A 17,212-nucleotide genomic window follows, 5' to 3' on the forward strand; every position below is an offset into this window, starting at 1 on the left:
ATCCCGGGTTCAAGCAATTCTCCTGTCTCAGCTTCCTGAATAGCTGGGCCTACAGGCACATGCCACGATGCCCAGATAATTTTTGTATTTTTAGTAGAGACGAGGTTTTACCATATTGGTCAGGCTGGTCTTGAACTCCTGACCTCAGGTGATCCACCTGCCTTGGCCTCACAAAGTGCTGGGATTATAGGTGTGAGCCACTATGCCTGGCTGAGTCACCTTTTTCTACAGATTGCTCCAGGATAGTCCACATAGTTCATAACTAAGGTATCTCTTGCTTCTAACAAGAAGTCTTCTTCAGACTTTGTGTTTACTTAGCTACCTTACTGTTCCATTTAGGCTTACCAATCACCTTTGCTCCTGGACCTCACCAGTGCTGTGGAAAACTCTGTCTGAGACCTTCCCTGGCTAACAATGCAATGTAGTTTTTATCTTTTCTAGGATTGTTAAGCAAGGGATAGGATAAATACCAGAAAAGACACAATCTGGCATAATCTCTAAATGCCAGACTATCAAAATATACATCACCTCCCAGAATTTTGGCATCCCATATAAGAGACATAATTGGGCTAGACATAACCCAGTCAAGTGAGTGACAGGCAAGGACTGAAAAACCTAGCACCCACACCCACATGCCCTGCCATGGGCTACAGACTTTGGGGTGAATCTTTCCAGCTCCAGAAAGCAAGTGGCAGCATGTTATGGTTACAAGGCAAATGATCCTTTCTTTCTCCCCTTGTATTATAGCTATGGAGAAGCTCCTTCAAATAGCCTGTCAGATTCATGCCAGCCAATAGCTCAGGGTGCAAACAAGTCACAATACTAGCAACTAATATGTCTTCTGATAAGAAAGCTATGTTTCCAGAGCCACTGGGGCCAGGACGTGGACTCAAGAGAGACAGAAATATGCTCATTGGATACTGTGGCTCAGTAATGAACCATGACAGACCTCTCATATGTAACTCTCCTCTCCATGTCATTGGTATGAGAAAACAGGAAACTTTGGATGCCACCAAGGCCAGATTGTTCAGTTGATCCTGCTCCATCCCTTCCAAGCTCCCCCATGTAAGTGGGAGGAGGCAAGGGTGTATGTCCATCTCCTGGAGGAAATCCACTAAGTTCCTAGTTATGGCTGACCAGGTGTGCCTCTCCTTGGGATGTCAAACTACATCTTTCCTGCTACCCCTGAAGGTATACATTTCTGTGAGCCTGCACATAGGTTGTAATATCTGCCCTTTCTACTTGCACATCCAGTGGCACCTAGTGAAGGACAAGCCCCACTAGTCCTGATGGTACAACGTTTACAAAGTGTCCAAGGTATTATATTACCCCTAAATGGGAGAAATATCTCCCTTTGGACATGGAGGACGACTTGGCTGAGTTGGGATGCCAGCAAGGGAGTGATTAGGGGTCTTTGTCTGTGGACTACTGCAGCCCTGGAGCAGCAAATCTGCCCTGAGGGGGAAACACCAGTACAGCAGGATGAAGCCCCACCTGGTTGCTTGACCTGAACATACCTGGAATAGGTGTCTAAATGGGGGGTGAGATGATTCTTCCAGGCTGGTAGATGACTTGCATTAAGAAGTTAATGGAGACAAAAGATCCTCAAAATGAGTCTATGTTTTTCTTTTCTTTTTTTTTTTTATCAAAACAGTAAGAAATGAAGATGAAGGGGGGGATTGAGTGGTGGATCACAAACTGCCTTATAAGATTATCTTGCACCAAACAATATGACTAAAGCTCCTATGAAAAGAGATGGACACAAAGGAAATGATGGCTCCTCAAACTTGTAGATGCAAGGTAGCTTGTTCATATATGGAAACCCAAAGGAAGCTAAAGAAAGTACAAGGATCAGACTAACAGGATATAATGAAGAAGACTAATCTGTGAGCTAGAGCAATTTGTTAGTAGAAGGAGAACCTTTGGAAGATTGGGACAAAGGGAAATCCCTTTAAAGACTAGAATTGTTTGTTCTCATCCTTGATATTAGCCATGCATGACCCTCAAATCCCTGAATCTTTGAAAGTACATCCAAGAGGTGAAGCTAAAGACTTTGTCAAACCAATCTCATTTACATTGGTGGTACTGAAGTGGAGCACATGGAGGAAACTCTTGCTGCTTTCAGCACCATCTTGTAAAACTGGTCCTGGTCCCTGAGTGGGAGCCCTTTCACATTAAAAAACTGGTGTTGAGGTCTTGCCCTTGTATCTCCCAGGGAGAATCACCATAAGTGTTGAACTCTTGAAATTCCTACTTTTACTAGATTAAAAACCCCAGGTAACTTTTACCCATGGGTCAGAGAAGCTACAAAATAAATTCTTTCATTTTTCTTGATTTGAGATTAGTGTTTGCCATTACTCATAAGCCCAGATCATAATTACTTGATATTTTTCACCTTTTGAATGGAACATGACAGCCTTTCCTTTGTCAGACTGCATAATTGGCAAAGGGAATTTACACTGTAGAAGACCCTCAGTAGGACCCGATGTGTTGATGCTGAACGCACCAGTACGAGCTTCCTATGCTACCAAGACGTGCTATGGTCATTCAAAGTGAGTATTTGCAGATATACATAACCTGGCTCTTGGTTGGCTGGTGTCTTTGGTAATAAAACTGTTGGCATCTATTTACCTCTTTTCAGATTTAGTGGAGAGAGATTTTCCTCATTAAAGGAAAACTGTGACTCTTCAATTTCACATTGCTATTTGATAATAAGTACTTTCTGAGTTGAAGTCCCATAAGGTAGAACAAAACTGAGGATGCTGTATTGTGAAATAAAAATGGTACATCCAGTCAAGGAATAAGACCATTCCTCCCAGATTCAGTTAACTCCACCTGTAGTTAGCTGCCCATCTATTAGAAAAATATCTACATTAGCTGTTTTTCCTAAAGTTCTAGCTCAAAAAGAGTTTTGTCTTTAAGACTTGACAAGTAAAACTGGTTCCCTGATGAAGTAGTTTACCTCTGAAGTGGTCATAGTCAATGAGCTGCAGCTGTCAAGCATAATAATTGGAAATTCTGATAGCTCTCAGTATTGCCTGCCCTTTGTCAGTGGGCTGAAATCTAAGGTGTGTTCTAATGAGCTATGGCTAATGACCTCATTTGCATGGTCAAACAGGAGATCATTTAAGACCAGATTATTAAGGGTATACTCATAAGGGGTATCTCCTATGGAAAAAAACTGGTGTTAACTAGACCTTGGTTGAAGGCAATTAGATGGAAATGAATGTGAATGTTCTTTTCTATTGGCACCTAATAGTCAACGCTGACTGCAAGGGTACTTCTAACCTTATCTTTGCTTTAAGGCTACTTTCTTCTGCTTCTGAAGTCGTGCTTTGCAGTGAAATGCTTATTCCTGAATTCCTGTAGAGCTCGTTGCTCCAGAAAAAGAACAAAGTGTCTGGCTCATCCCCAAGGGTGAAGAAAGACCTTTGATTTGATGGGTGCATACATCATGACCCCAGGAAGGGTGGAGAGTTATAGGACAAGTAGCTTTTTATCTTTTGCAGTTTGTATATGGGTAGGTAGCCCCAAAATTTTTATTAAAACTATCTCAGCTAAGAGTGAAAACTTGTCAGAAAAGTTGATAACAATATTGCACATCCCCTTGATGGGAAGACCTAAATTTAATAAGCTGCTGTAACTAAGAAGAGCCTGTGTGTCTTCCAGATATTCCCTCTCATAAGCTAGCAATAGGAATCCTCTAAAGGCAGCTCATATGGGCCATTAAGAGGTAATTGGTATTAGTATTAGAGAATAGAATGTTTCTCTTGCCAGCAAGATTAGATACGATGGCAATTTCAGCTACTGTCCAGGCTTGGAAGTGCCTGCTCCTGCTCCCTGACCTCTCCCCACTCCTGGTGTCTTCTCCAGGGTGGAGCAAAGCTGTGACCAAGCCTGGGTGCTGTTGCAACCTGGCCAAGTATGCGTGTGCTTGGGGTGGTGCTGACATACCAGCCCCCTGCTGCCTCGGTCCCCTCTGGACTTTGGGTGCCAATGAGCACAGGAGGGAGGCCAAGGAGGAGCTGAGGGCAGCCTGGTGCAGGTGCTCCTCAGAATGAACAGCCTGGGTGCCATGGATGGCATGTTGATTGTGGCAGGAGGCAGGCAGGCTTCTGGGTGGAAAGGGACAGGTCCCCAGTGAGGCTCCACCTTCAAGCCAGGGACAGCCTGAAACCTGGGGACTGAGCTGCCAGTTCCAGGTGGAGTCTGTGGCTCAGAGTGAGAACTTATGTTGCTTTTTTCAGGCCCACCCATGGCTGCCCATAGACCAATCAGCATGCACTTCTTCCTGTCTGAGCCCATAAAAACCCTGGACTCAGCCAGACTTGGACAGATATCAGGACTACCAGCTGCTGGAAGAAGCTACCCACTTCAGGTCTCTTTGACTTGTCGGGATGACCTTCCTGTGGAAAGGAGCTACCCACTGCAGGTCTCCTCTCCACTGAGAGCTGGACAGTCATTGGGATGACCTGCCTGCAGAAAGGAGCTACCCACTTTGGGTCTCCTGAGAGCTGTTCTGTCACTCAGTGAAGCTCTTCTCTGCCTTGCTCACCCCCCAGTTGTCTGTGTACCTCATTCTTCCTGGACGTGGGGCCAGAACTCAGGATCTTCTAAATGGCAGGACTGAAAGAGCTGTAGCAAACCAGGCTGAAACATGCCTGTCACCCACTTGCCACATTGTGGGTGATGAAGAGAGAAGAGCTACAGCAGGTAGTGCAAACTGAGCACAGCCTGCTGGGCCAGGTGGGCAGAATGAACCCAGAGGGCACGAGTTATACTCAAGCAGAAGGCACCACTGGCCACAGAAGTTTCTGGCTGGCAAAGTGACACCCCAAGGATCCCATGACAGCATGTGAGATATGTCTGAAATCTGCTTCCTAGACAGATATACCTCCTTTCTTCATCTTCAGCCTTTTGCTCAACCGTCATCTTATCAGTGGGGCCTTCCCTAACCACCCTACTTAAAGTTGCAGCATTGGTTTACTCCTTGGCAGGCTCTTTCTCCCTTCTCTGCTTTATTTTTCATCAATATATTTAGCTTCTTTTAAAATATTATCTTTTAAAGATAATTATTATTTGGTTTCATCCCCTTTAATAAAATGTAATTTTTCTGCGAAGGCAGAAATTTGCATGTGTTTAGTTCATTCCTATCACCTAGGAAAGTACTTGAATTTTAGTATATTTCAAATGGAATTTGTTGAATAAAGAATCAAATAAAGATTCCTAGAACAAATAATGTGTACCTCTACCTTAACTGATGACCTAAACAAATATTTTCTATGTGGACTTCTCTAAAATTTGAGAGTTGTAATTTAGAACCAAATTTAATCAAGTATTTGCCTATTTACTTTTTAGCCATAATACCTTACATCTTTAAATGAAGTAGAGGTTATCTCAAGGGGGATTATGGAAGATTTTATTGTTCCTGCCATATTTTTTAAGCTAGAATTTTTCAAGAAGGGCATGCATATTCATCTTGTGATCAGAAAAAAAATTCATAAATGTGTTTTACTGACTCTTTTTAATGTTTGGAATTGTGAATATCTGGACTAAGGATCAATACTGAATGCTGCTAACAAATGAAGTATGGAGTGTTGCTAATTCAGGGTCATCCAGCATCTCAATATTTGTCATCTTTTTATGTTTCTTTGCTATGTATTTATGAGGGCCAAAAAGTGAAATTTGTAGATTCAGAATGCATCCTTGCCCCAGGAAAATTCTGTATATATTCTAAAAGATTATTATAAGCAAAAGTAAGCTAGTTGGAATGAAAAGGAAATGGCACATTTCAATTTTTATTCCTTTTTCTCTTTAGCGCTTTTGTTGTTTTTTTTTTCTAAGTTGATTTATGGCATGCATTTATTTTATTTTTATCTGTGCTTAATATTACTGAGAACATGGCTTAAGTTTTATTCTGACTTTTATCACTTTCTTATACTTTTCATTTTACTAAAGTAAAAGAATGTTTAAGATAACATAGAATTTATATGCAGCCCCTTTAGAAGGCATACTAAGGGAATTTATAAAAAATTGTCTTAACACTTCTATGATGTAGATATGGAACAAATAGTTGATTTGTTTTTGTTGATATGTTTGAGTTGAACATCTCATATGTTCAAGTTGAAATCTTGATTCACCATGTGGTATATTTTAGCTTTTTCTCAAATATTTTCTATGAGCCACATCTTACTGAAGTATCTGGGGGAATTTGCAGAATGTGGCAATTTTGGCACAGAATCTTCACATTTAAATAGATGGCAGGATGCAGAAGAGAAAAGAGCCTGGGTTTCTCAGTTGTTAGGTGAATATGTATAAGACTGACTGCAGTATTTCAGATCTTGAGGAATGTTCTGTTGGATCTGTGGCTTTTGTATTAGGAACATAGAGTGGTGAAGAACTCTGGCTCTGTAGTTATAACAGCTTGAATTAAAATAGTCAATCATAATTTCATATCAGAATAATCTTGGGCTTAATGTCTCTGAGTTCCGGTTTCCTCATCTGTAAAATGGGTGCCATTTTACACATATATTATAGCTACCTGTTTGTCTATAAATACCTTATTTTCCCCAAACCACATAAATTAGATGCTAATGCTGACTTTATGCTAATGATCAGAGAGGTTTAGTGACCCAAGACCTCAAAATTAGTAAGTGGCAGAGTCTGGTTAAGGCTGACACAGCTCCAGTACTGCTGCTGTCCCGTTATGCCCACAATTGGTTGGACCTATGAGATCCAACAGAAACAGAAACAGACAATGAAAATAAGAGGGAGGAAGAGAAGTGTTAGGTCAGGGCCTAAGGATACTTTATTGACTTGAGTAAAAATGAAGTGAACCCTAATCATGAAAAATATTTTTAAGGGGAAAGTAGAGCCGTCATATCACTTATCCAAATTCAACCACAGCACTCGACATAGATAATAGATACATACCTTTAAAAATCCATTAAATGGGGACCTTCTATATTAGCTACTTTATCTCTGCTTGGTGCCCACTTAAAAAACAAAAAGCAGAAACAAAACAGCAGTTTTATTCCATGTCAGGAGAGTGTACAAAAACACCATGTACTTTATGGGTGGTTTGGGGGCTTATTGAAGGTAATTATGACAATATGAATTTTTTTGATGTACTTCATTTCAGAACATAATGCCTGTTAGAGATTTCATTGTGGTGCTAATGTGAACTGTTTTCTATGGGTTAGATTAACTTTTGCATAATTGGTTACTATTCATGGATTTGTGCCAACATCTCTACATTTGCAAACAGTTTTAACTAGTACTAAGTTGGATGCATTTTATGGCAACATGTAAGTCCCTTATTTCCTGGTTTGCTTATACTTACGTAGTTTGCACTTTATTCATACAGTTGTACTCATTTTCACATAGAAACGTTGTTATAAATAATGGTTCCCTTCCCAGGAAAGCCATCCCCAAACCCTAGAAACTACAGTAGACCTGAAATACCCCCTTTATAATGAAAACAACCCCACAATACCAATTTAAAAGTGATCTGCCCTGGATGACTCATAAAGCTGAACACTTACCCATGGAAATGCTTTGAAAGCCATGGAAGAAATGTGCCATCAAAATGTAAATATGTTTTCACTTAAAAAATTTCTCTGTGGAAACTGGTTTACATGGGATTTGGAGTTAACATTCCAGTTTTTCAACTGATTGAAACCATTGGCTATTTTATTTACTGATGTTCTTTGGACTTAGTACCATCTGCTGTTCATTGTTAGGGTGTGCAAAATTCCTGGGGTTGTATATCCTCCAGCAGATTTCTTTGCTATGTTCCTTTTTTTTTAGACTGTTGGTTCAACTTTTCTTGGTAGCTCCAGTATTCTTTTTTGCTAAAATCTGTGTCTTGGTGTAGTTCTTCCCTGACCTGAACTGCAAATTCCTAATTTCCAAAGGAAATGATAAAGCCTGTGTAAATTGTTATAGCTTATTCTGACCTTGTTACCTGCACTAACATTTTTGCTTTTGATGACTAGATTTTTTTCTTCCTCCCGTTTTCATTTGTTCCTCAAACTAAAATCACTTAACTTACATTGTTACCAGATAATGTTTATCAGTACTTCACCCCACTAGCCCATGAAATAAAGCTCCCCCTAGTCTGTTGCTTACTATAGAGGTTGAATTGTGCCTCCCACTCCCCATAAAAAAAGTATGTTAGTGTCTCCACCGCCAGTATCTCAGCATGTGACCTTATTTGGAAAAAATCTTATAGAGGTAATCAAGTTAAAATGAGATTATTAGGGTGGGCTCTAATCCAATATGACTGGTGTCCTTATATAAAGGGGAAAATTGGTAAAAAAAAAAAAAAAGACACATAGGGAAAACACCATGTGAATATTGAAAATATTGGAATACACTGCCACAAGCCAAGCTCTGCCACAACTACTTAGCTAGGATCTGGAGATTCTTCCTCAGTGCCTTCGGAGGAAGCATGTCCCTGACCATGCCTCGATCTTGAACTTCTCGCTTCCAGAACTATGAGAATATCAGTTTCTATTGTTTAAGTCAGTTTCTGGTGTTTTGTAACTGTAGCCCTGGCAGATGAACATACCTCCTCATCTTTTTGCTCATTCCATCTCTTGATATCCCCATCTGTGTTGCCAAACCTTCCCAATTCTTTGCCTTTTTTCATTGCTATTCCTTTAGAATGGACTGCCCTGTTTTTGCATCCATATATTCAAAGTTTACCTTTGTTAAGGTCCTGTTGCTCAAATACTGGATTGTTTATGAATATTTTATAAACAATAAACTTCTCATGAAAAGTAGGGGTCTCTCCTCCATGAGCTACCTTTTTGAGATCCTCCGTTCAACCCCAAAAAGCCAGAAGTTTTTCTTCATCAGAGTCAGAGCCTGTGTATTTTGCTATGTATATTTATTAAATGAGTTATTGGAAGAAGGTGTGAGAGATTCACAGAGAAACTGACATAATTAGGTGTAGTGCTCTGGTTCGGGGGTAGGAAGTCCACATTTATGGAAAGATGCATGGTGGGTGGGAAAATTGTCCGTATCTAACTCACATTTAGTTTCTGGGCATTCCCTCAGAGGCCCTAGACATATTTTTTCTTTATTCCATTTATCCTGGCTCAGCACACATAGAAAAACCTTCCTCTGTCATCTAAAACTGTTCTCCTATATTTTATTCTAGTTTACTCTTTTTAATACTTAGCATTTAATATGAAATTTATTTGGGGGTACAATATGACCCAACTGATTTTCTACAAGTCAGTTTTTTCCAACTCCCTTGAAATAACCCATTTATTTTTCATTGTACAATGATTAGCATATATTAAAACTTCATATACTCTGATTGATTTTTGAGTTTAAGCTTACATTATTTTAGTTACTGTAACTCCAGAATAAATTTGAATACCTCGTAGGATGCATCCCTTTTTAATTACCTTTTTTTTTTCTTGGTAAAACACTTATTATCTAGATGTTTTAAATTCAAATATATCAAGAAAAATTTAAATATATTCTTTGTTATCTTTGGGTTTAACTAAAATTTTATTCTAGTAAAATGCATATCTTTACAATATTTGGCACTGTCATTATTTAATATAAATTTTTATTCTTTAGAGAAACTTTGTAGTTTTATGAACACAGCATATTATTGAGGTCATTTATATTCATCTTATAATTTTGTTATTTTCCTTTCATTAAATTAGGAAAATGGTTATTCATTTGGGAATATTTCATTTTTATTCGGATTTTTTACTGAATGCTAGGAAAAAGTTAGAAGCTTTTAGTCAATTTTCTTGAGCTTTATCAGTAAAGAATTATTTAAATCAGAAAATAATTATTTTTTATTGTATTTTCCATGTTGTTACATCTATGTTTTCTGATTTCTTATTGAAATTGGCCAGAATGTTTAGAAAAACCAGAAATAATGATGGTCAGAATAGGCATCCTTACTGATTCCCCTTTGAAACAAAAATTTCTCTTAACTGTTGAATTAAGCAAGATAAAAATTAATTGCTTTTTCAGGATCATATGAGATGATTATCCATTTAAACCATTTTTCTAGGCTGACAGTTATTTGTATATTTCTCTTTATGTGCATTTCAGAATATGTTTGGAGGTTTTTCTTTAAAAATTCTAAGTCCAATTTTTATTGGATTCAATTGAGTTTGTTTATAGATTCAGCTGGGGAGAACTTACATCTTTATAATGTTAAGTGGACTCATCCACAGAATATATCTCCATTTGTCCAGATAAACAGATTGATTCTATCTCCGGTAATCTTGTGAAACTGTCCTACTAATTCTTAATGTTTGCTAATTTAGCTGTTTTTCTCTAGGTTGATGGTGATATTACCTGTAAGCAACATTTAAAAATCTTCCCTTATAAGGTTTACATCATCATCATCATTATCATTATTCATCATACTGGGCAGGAGCTCTGGTACTATGTTAAATAACATTGTTGGTGGTGGGTATTCTTTTCTTTTTTTTTTTTTTTTTTTGAGACCAAGTCTCACTCTGTCACCCAGGCTAGAGTGCAGTGGCGCCATCTCGGCTCACTGCAAGCTCCGCCTCCTGGGTTCACACCACTCTCCTGCCTCAGCCTCCTGAGTAGCTGGGACTACAGGTGCCTGCCACCACGCCCAGCTAATTTTTTGAATTTTTTTAGTAGAGATGGGGTTTCACTGTTAGCCAGGATGGTCTCGATCTCCTGACCTCGTGATCTGCCCGCCTCAGCCTCCCAAAGTGCTGGGATTACAGGCGTGAGCCACTGCACCCGGCCAGTGGTAGGTATTCTTAATGGAAAAAGTTATTCTACTTTAAGTATGTTATTAATCATAGATAGTTGCATTTTTGGTTTTCTTTTTGTGTGTGAATGTGACGTTTAACAAGCTAAAGAAGTTTCTTTCCATTTCTAGTTTGTGATCAGTATTTTCTTTGTTTAGTTAAAATTATTTTATTTTACTTTTTTGCAAAGACAGTCTCACTACTTTGTCCAGGCTGGTCTTGAACTCCTGGCCTCAAGTTATCCTCCCATGCCAGCCTCCCAAAGTGCTGGGATTACAAGCATGAGCCACTGCACCCAGCCAGATTTTTCTTATAAATGAACCTGGAATTTTTTCAAAATTTTTTTCCTCCACTGAAGCAATCACATTACTTTTCCCTGCTTCATGTGGGCTATTACATTGATCATTTTTTAATGAGATATAATTCACGTACCTAAAATTCTCTAATTTTAAAGTGTATAATTAAGTGGTTTTTGGAATATTGACAAATCTGTGACACTATCACCTCTATTTTGTTCCAAAATATTTTAATCATCCCCAAAGGAAACCCTCTACCCATTAATCAGTTATTCCTCATTGTCCCTTCTGACCAGCCCCTGGCAACCACCAAGCTGCTTTCTGTCTCTGTGGATTTGCCTATTCTGGCAATTTAGTATAAATGGAATTGGACAACATGTGGCCTTTCATATCTGGCTTATTTAACTTAGCATAAAGTCTTCAAGGTTCATCTGTGATGTAGCATGTATCAGCACTCCAGTCCTTTATACAGCTGAATAATGATGAAGATTTCAATTGTTTCTATACTTTGGCTATTATGAGTAATGCTACTATGAGCATTTGGATACAAGTTTTTGCATGTATATGTTTTTTCATTTCTCCTAGGTATATACTTAAGAGCAGAATTGCAGAGTCATAAAGTAACTGTAGGTTGACGTTTTTAACAAATTGCCAAACTTTTTGAAAGCAGCTGCACCTTTTTCATTCACATTAGGACCTTCCACATCTTTGCCAAAACCTATTTTCTAATAGCCATCCTGGTAAGTGAAAAGTGGTATTTCACTGTGAATTTAATTTTTATTTCACTAATGACTAATATTGTTGAGAACTTTTTCAACTTTTTCCTTCCCATTTGAAGAAATGTCTGTTTAATTTATTGGCCCATTTTTTTTTTTTCTTTTTTGAGACAGAGTCTCGCTCAGTTGCCCAGGCTGGAGTGCAGTGGCTTGATCTCTGCTCCCTGCAAGCTCCGCCTCCTGGGTTCACGCCATTCTCCTGCCTCAGCCTCCCGAGTAGCTGGGACTACAGGCACCCGCCACCATGCCCAGCTAATTTTTTTGTGTTTTTTTAGTAGAGACAGGGTTTCACCGTGTTAGCCAGGATGGTCGCGATCTAACCTTGTGATCCACCTGCCTTGGCCTCCCAAAGTGCTGGGATTACAGGCATAAGCCACCGCGCCCAGCTGGCCCATGTTTTAATTGGGTTATTTGTCTTTTTATTGTTGACTTGTAAGAGTTCTTGATAATCCAGATGCCTTTTATATTTTCTTCGTGCCTAATTGCTCTGGCTGCAGCCTCTGGTACAAAGTTGAATATGCATCATGAGAGCAAACATCCGTTTCTTGCTCCTAGTCTTAGGAGAAAAGTTCTCAGTTGTTCACCATTAAGTATAATGTTAACTGTGAGGTTTTCATGGATGCCCTAGTTGAAGTTCCCTTCTATTCCTAGTTTGTTGACAGTAAAGAATGCTGGATTTGTCACATGCCTTTCTGTATCTACTGAGATGATCACATGTTTTTGTCTTTTTTCCTACTATTATGGTATATTATGTGGCTACATTTTCACATATTGAACCAACCTTACATTCCTAGAATAAATCCCACTTGGCCATGGTGTACAGTACATTTTATATGTTGTTGGACTTGGTTTGCTAGTAATTGTTGAGGATTTTTAGGTTTCTATTCATAAAGGATATTAATCTGTATAATTTTCTTATCTGTTTTGGGATCAGAATAATAATGACCTCATAACATAAGTTGGAAAGTAGTCCTTTGGCTTTTAGCTTTTGGAAGAGTTTGACATGGATTTGTGTTAACTCTTTTTAAGTCATCTGAACGTTTCTCTTGAGGGTAGTTCCAAGGGTTCCTTAGAGAGTCTCCATTTGGCTCTAGCTCCCTGATGTAGGCAGCACCTCCTTGGCTGGCTGCTCGTTGCTTGATCCCTCCACACCAGCTTCTGCTGCCTTTAGCAGTAAATCTGTTTCTTTCCACTTTGCTATTTGAGCTCCAGAACACTGGTGTCGAACTACCAGTGGTTTCTTAAAGCTCCTTATAAGTTATAAGGTGAGGATCTCTTTCTTTCCCCTATGTGGGAGGGGGAAAATGCTACAATATTCTAGAAAGTTTTGCCATGGAAATATTCTCTTCTCACCTCTTTAAATTTTACGTATTTGTCCTTGATGTGGTGATTGGGCTGTCATCAGCTATTTAGCAATTGCTTCAATGATATTTAGAAAATGATATTAGAAATTGAGAATATGATAGATTTTTGTGTCATTAAAAACGTGGAAAGGCTTACTACATATCTGTAATACTTAACACATTATAGAATTGCAAGAGTATTAGACAAATAAACAAAGAGAATGGAATACAGCGCCCAGAAATTTGATCCCACATATATGGGAACATGGATTATGACTCATGTGGAAATACAAATTAATGAACAAAGAGCCGATAATTATATATGGTCCTTAGACAATTGATTATCCAAATAGATAAAGCAATAAATTAAATTACTGTCTCATTCCATATACAGAATCCAAGTCCAGCTAGATTAAAGCACAGATTGTGAAAACTTTGAATATTTACAAGAATTTGTAGAAGATATTTAAGGCCACAGGGCAGAAAATATCTTTAATCATGATACTAAGAGTCCATTACATAAAGATACATGGAATAATTTTTAAAATTATATATGTAAAAGAAAATGTGAAAATATTAAATTTCATATTTAATATGAAAATTAGTGAAATGGTAAATTAGTAAAAAAGTAAGTAAAAATGTAAAAAGGTAGTTCTCTGAAGAAGAAACTCAACTAATATATGAACTCACTATTTTTAGTTCAAGGAAATTAAAATTAAAAGATTCTGCTTTATATCCCTCAGATTAGCAAACATTTGAAAGGTCAGGCAATATCAAGTGTATTGGTGTTCTAGGATCTCCATAACAAAGTACCACAAACTGGGTGGTTTGAACAATAGAAAATTATTGTTTTACAGTTCTGGAACCTAGAAATCTGAGATCAAGGTTTCAGCAAGATTTGTTGTTGATGAGGGCTGTGAGGGAACACTCTGTCTCTTGCCTCTCTCCTTGCCTCTGGTGGGTTGCTGGCAGTTTTTGGTGTTTCTGGGGTTTTGCTGCATCACTCTGATCTCTGCCTGCATCCTCACATGGTGTTCTCCCTGTGTGCATGTCTGTGTCCAGTTCTCCTCTTTTATTATGTAAGGATACTGGTCATAATGGATTAGGGGCTCACCCTGTCCAATATACTGCCCTCTCAATTTCAACTTCATTTTATTTCATTTCCAAATAAGGTGACATTCTGAGTGATGAGGGGTTAGGACTTCAACATATAAATTTTGGAAGAGGACACAGTTCAACTCATAATACCATGTATTGCTTAGGGTGTAGAGTGATGCAAACTCTCATACACTATTGATGAGAACATAAATTCCTACCATTGCTTTGAAAAGCAATTTGACAGTACCTGTTCAAAGTGATGATACATGATTATAACTCAGCAACTTTACTTCTAGATGTCTGTTCTAGAGCCATCGTTACACAAAGATGTGGTGTAAGAATGTTCACTCCATTGTTTGAAACAGAGAAAATAGGAAAGCAGGTAAAGGGACAAGTGAAAAGGAAAGAACGGTGGCTCATGTTTCAACAAGGATAAGTGTTAAAAATGAAAATTGAGTAAATTTTTTAAAAGTTACAGAATAATTCATATACTGTGATAACATAAATTTTTTATACTATTTTTAGTTTATAGCCATCTGCTTATATAGACTTAGACACATAAATCTTGTATGAGAAGAACACACAGCACCTTTAAGATGTGGTTTTACCGGGGAGAGACGGAAAGGCAGGAGATTTCAGAGTCATCAATGGGACTGGAAGTATAGTTAATATTTAGTTTTCCAAAAAAGAAAATAACATTAAATAAAATATGGTATAATGTTAATATTTATTAAATCTGGTTTGGGCACATGGGTTTTCATTATTTTAGTCTGTCTAATTTTCCGTATGTTTGGAATATTTTATAGGCAAAATATTGTTAGAAATCTCAGCAGGGTAGAACAATGTGCTGACACTAACAAGTTAAAATTTAAGAGGGAGGGAGTTAAAAAAAATCCTAATTTTGAATCAAATAGAAACTCCACCAGTTGGATGCATACACAGTAGGGGGCATGTGGGTTAAAAGAAGAATTTGTTTAACTATATAGATTTGATTTGACTACAATTTCACGTGTCAACACTACTGAGGCCTGCCAACACATTTAATTTGTTTTAAAGTTGAACAGTATATGTGAAGTGTCTAAAATAGAAAAATGATAGTGCTATTCAACTCTGTAGCAATCAGAAATTATGTTGCTCAATTTTGTAGAAACTGGAAGCTGTGTAGAGGACAATGGCCAGAATGATGAGAAGAATTCAGAGTAGTGTCATGTGTAGCAGTAGGGAATGCTTGCCTTAGAGAAGACAAGGTTCAGGGAAGACGTGGGAACCATCATTACTGATTGCTGTCCTGTATGAGTAAAATTGGGCCTGTTTGCTGTGGCCTGAAGGGTAGAACAAGAGCCAAGCGATGGAAATTGCAAATGCTTGCAAACGTTATGTTTTACCTCAACATAGAGAAACTTTCCAACAGGACTGGGTAAATACCATGTGGTCTTCCTCAGAAAGCAGTGTTTTCCTCGCCACTGGAGTTTCCTAAGCAAAAACCTTGACTATTAGCTATTATTATCTAGACTAGGACAGTGATTCCAGAATTTGGGGTTTCATGGATCAGCAAAACTCCAAATGAATGCAGTTGACCCTTGAACTGCATGGATTTTTTGCATACCAATGGGGATTTTTTTATATCCCAATGCAAATCAGAAATACAGTGTTGGTGGGTTACGAAACGCTTATATACCAAGGGCTGATATTTCATATCCATAGGTTCTGTAGGGACTTGATTTGACTACATATAGATTGGGGGGACACATAAGGGTCCTGGAACCAATCCCATGTGTATACTGGGTGACAACTATAATTAAAGAACAGTTTCCAACTTACTATTTTGTAATAAAGGTTGTCACAATTAAACAACAAAAACCAGACAATTCCTATTTCCACTGCCATTTAATAAGTAACATTTTTAACATTAAAATAATGAAGCATATCATCCCAGCATATTTTTTTTTTTGCCTCAAGAAAAAGTTGGCCACTTTGGACTGATATTTTTTTAAAGCACATATTTAAATCTTTTCAAATAAGGACAATTTTTTTAAATTTTTAAAATTTATTTTATTTTATTTATTATTATTATTATTATACTTTAGGTTTTAGGGTACATGTGCACAATGTGCAGGTTTGTTACATATGTAGCCATGTGCCATGCTGGTGTGCTGCACCCATTAACTCATCATTTAGCATTAGGTATATCTCCTAATGCTGTCCCTCCCTCCTCCCCCCACCCCACAACAGACCCCGGAGTGTGATGTTCCCCTTCCTGTGTCCATGTGTTCCCATTGTTCAATTCCCACCTATGAGTGAGAACATGCGGTGTTTGGTTTTTGGTCCTTGCGATAGTTTACTGAGAATGATGGTTTCCAGTTTCATCCATGTCCCTACAAAGGACATGAACTCATCATTTTTTATGGCTACATAGTATTCCATGGTGTATATGTGCCACATTTTCTTAATCCAGTCTATCGTTGTTGGACATTTTGGTTGGTTCCAAGTCTTTGCTATTGTGAATAGTGCTGCAATAAACATATGTGTGCATGTGTCTTTATAGCAGCAATTTTTTTAACATTTTATGTTTTGTTATGTGGTACGTAATTATATTCTCAAATATATTTGGGAATTCATGCATAGAATAATATAATGTGAAATAGAATCCAATTGTCTAAGCTATTATTATTTTAGACAGGGTCTCACTCTGGTGCCCAGGCTGGAGTGCAGTGGTGCAGTCATGGCCACTGCAGCCTTGATCTCCCAGATTCAGGTGATTCTCCCACTTCAGCCTCCCAAGTAGCTGGGACTACAGGTGCTCACCACCACACCTGGCTAATTTTTCTATATTTTTTTGCAGAGATGGGGTTTCTCCACATTGCCCAGGCTGGTCTCAAACTCCTGGCTCAGGAGCTCCACTGTCCTGGGCTTCCCAAAATGCTGGGATT

This window comes from Nomascus leucogenys, chromosome 16 (genome assembly GCF_006542625.1).
Source record: "Nomascus leucogenys isolate Asia chromosome 16, Asia_NLE_v1, whole genome shotgun sequence".
NCBI lineage: Eukaryota > Metazoa > Chordata > Mammalia > Primates > Hylobatidae > Nomascus > Nomascus leucogenys.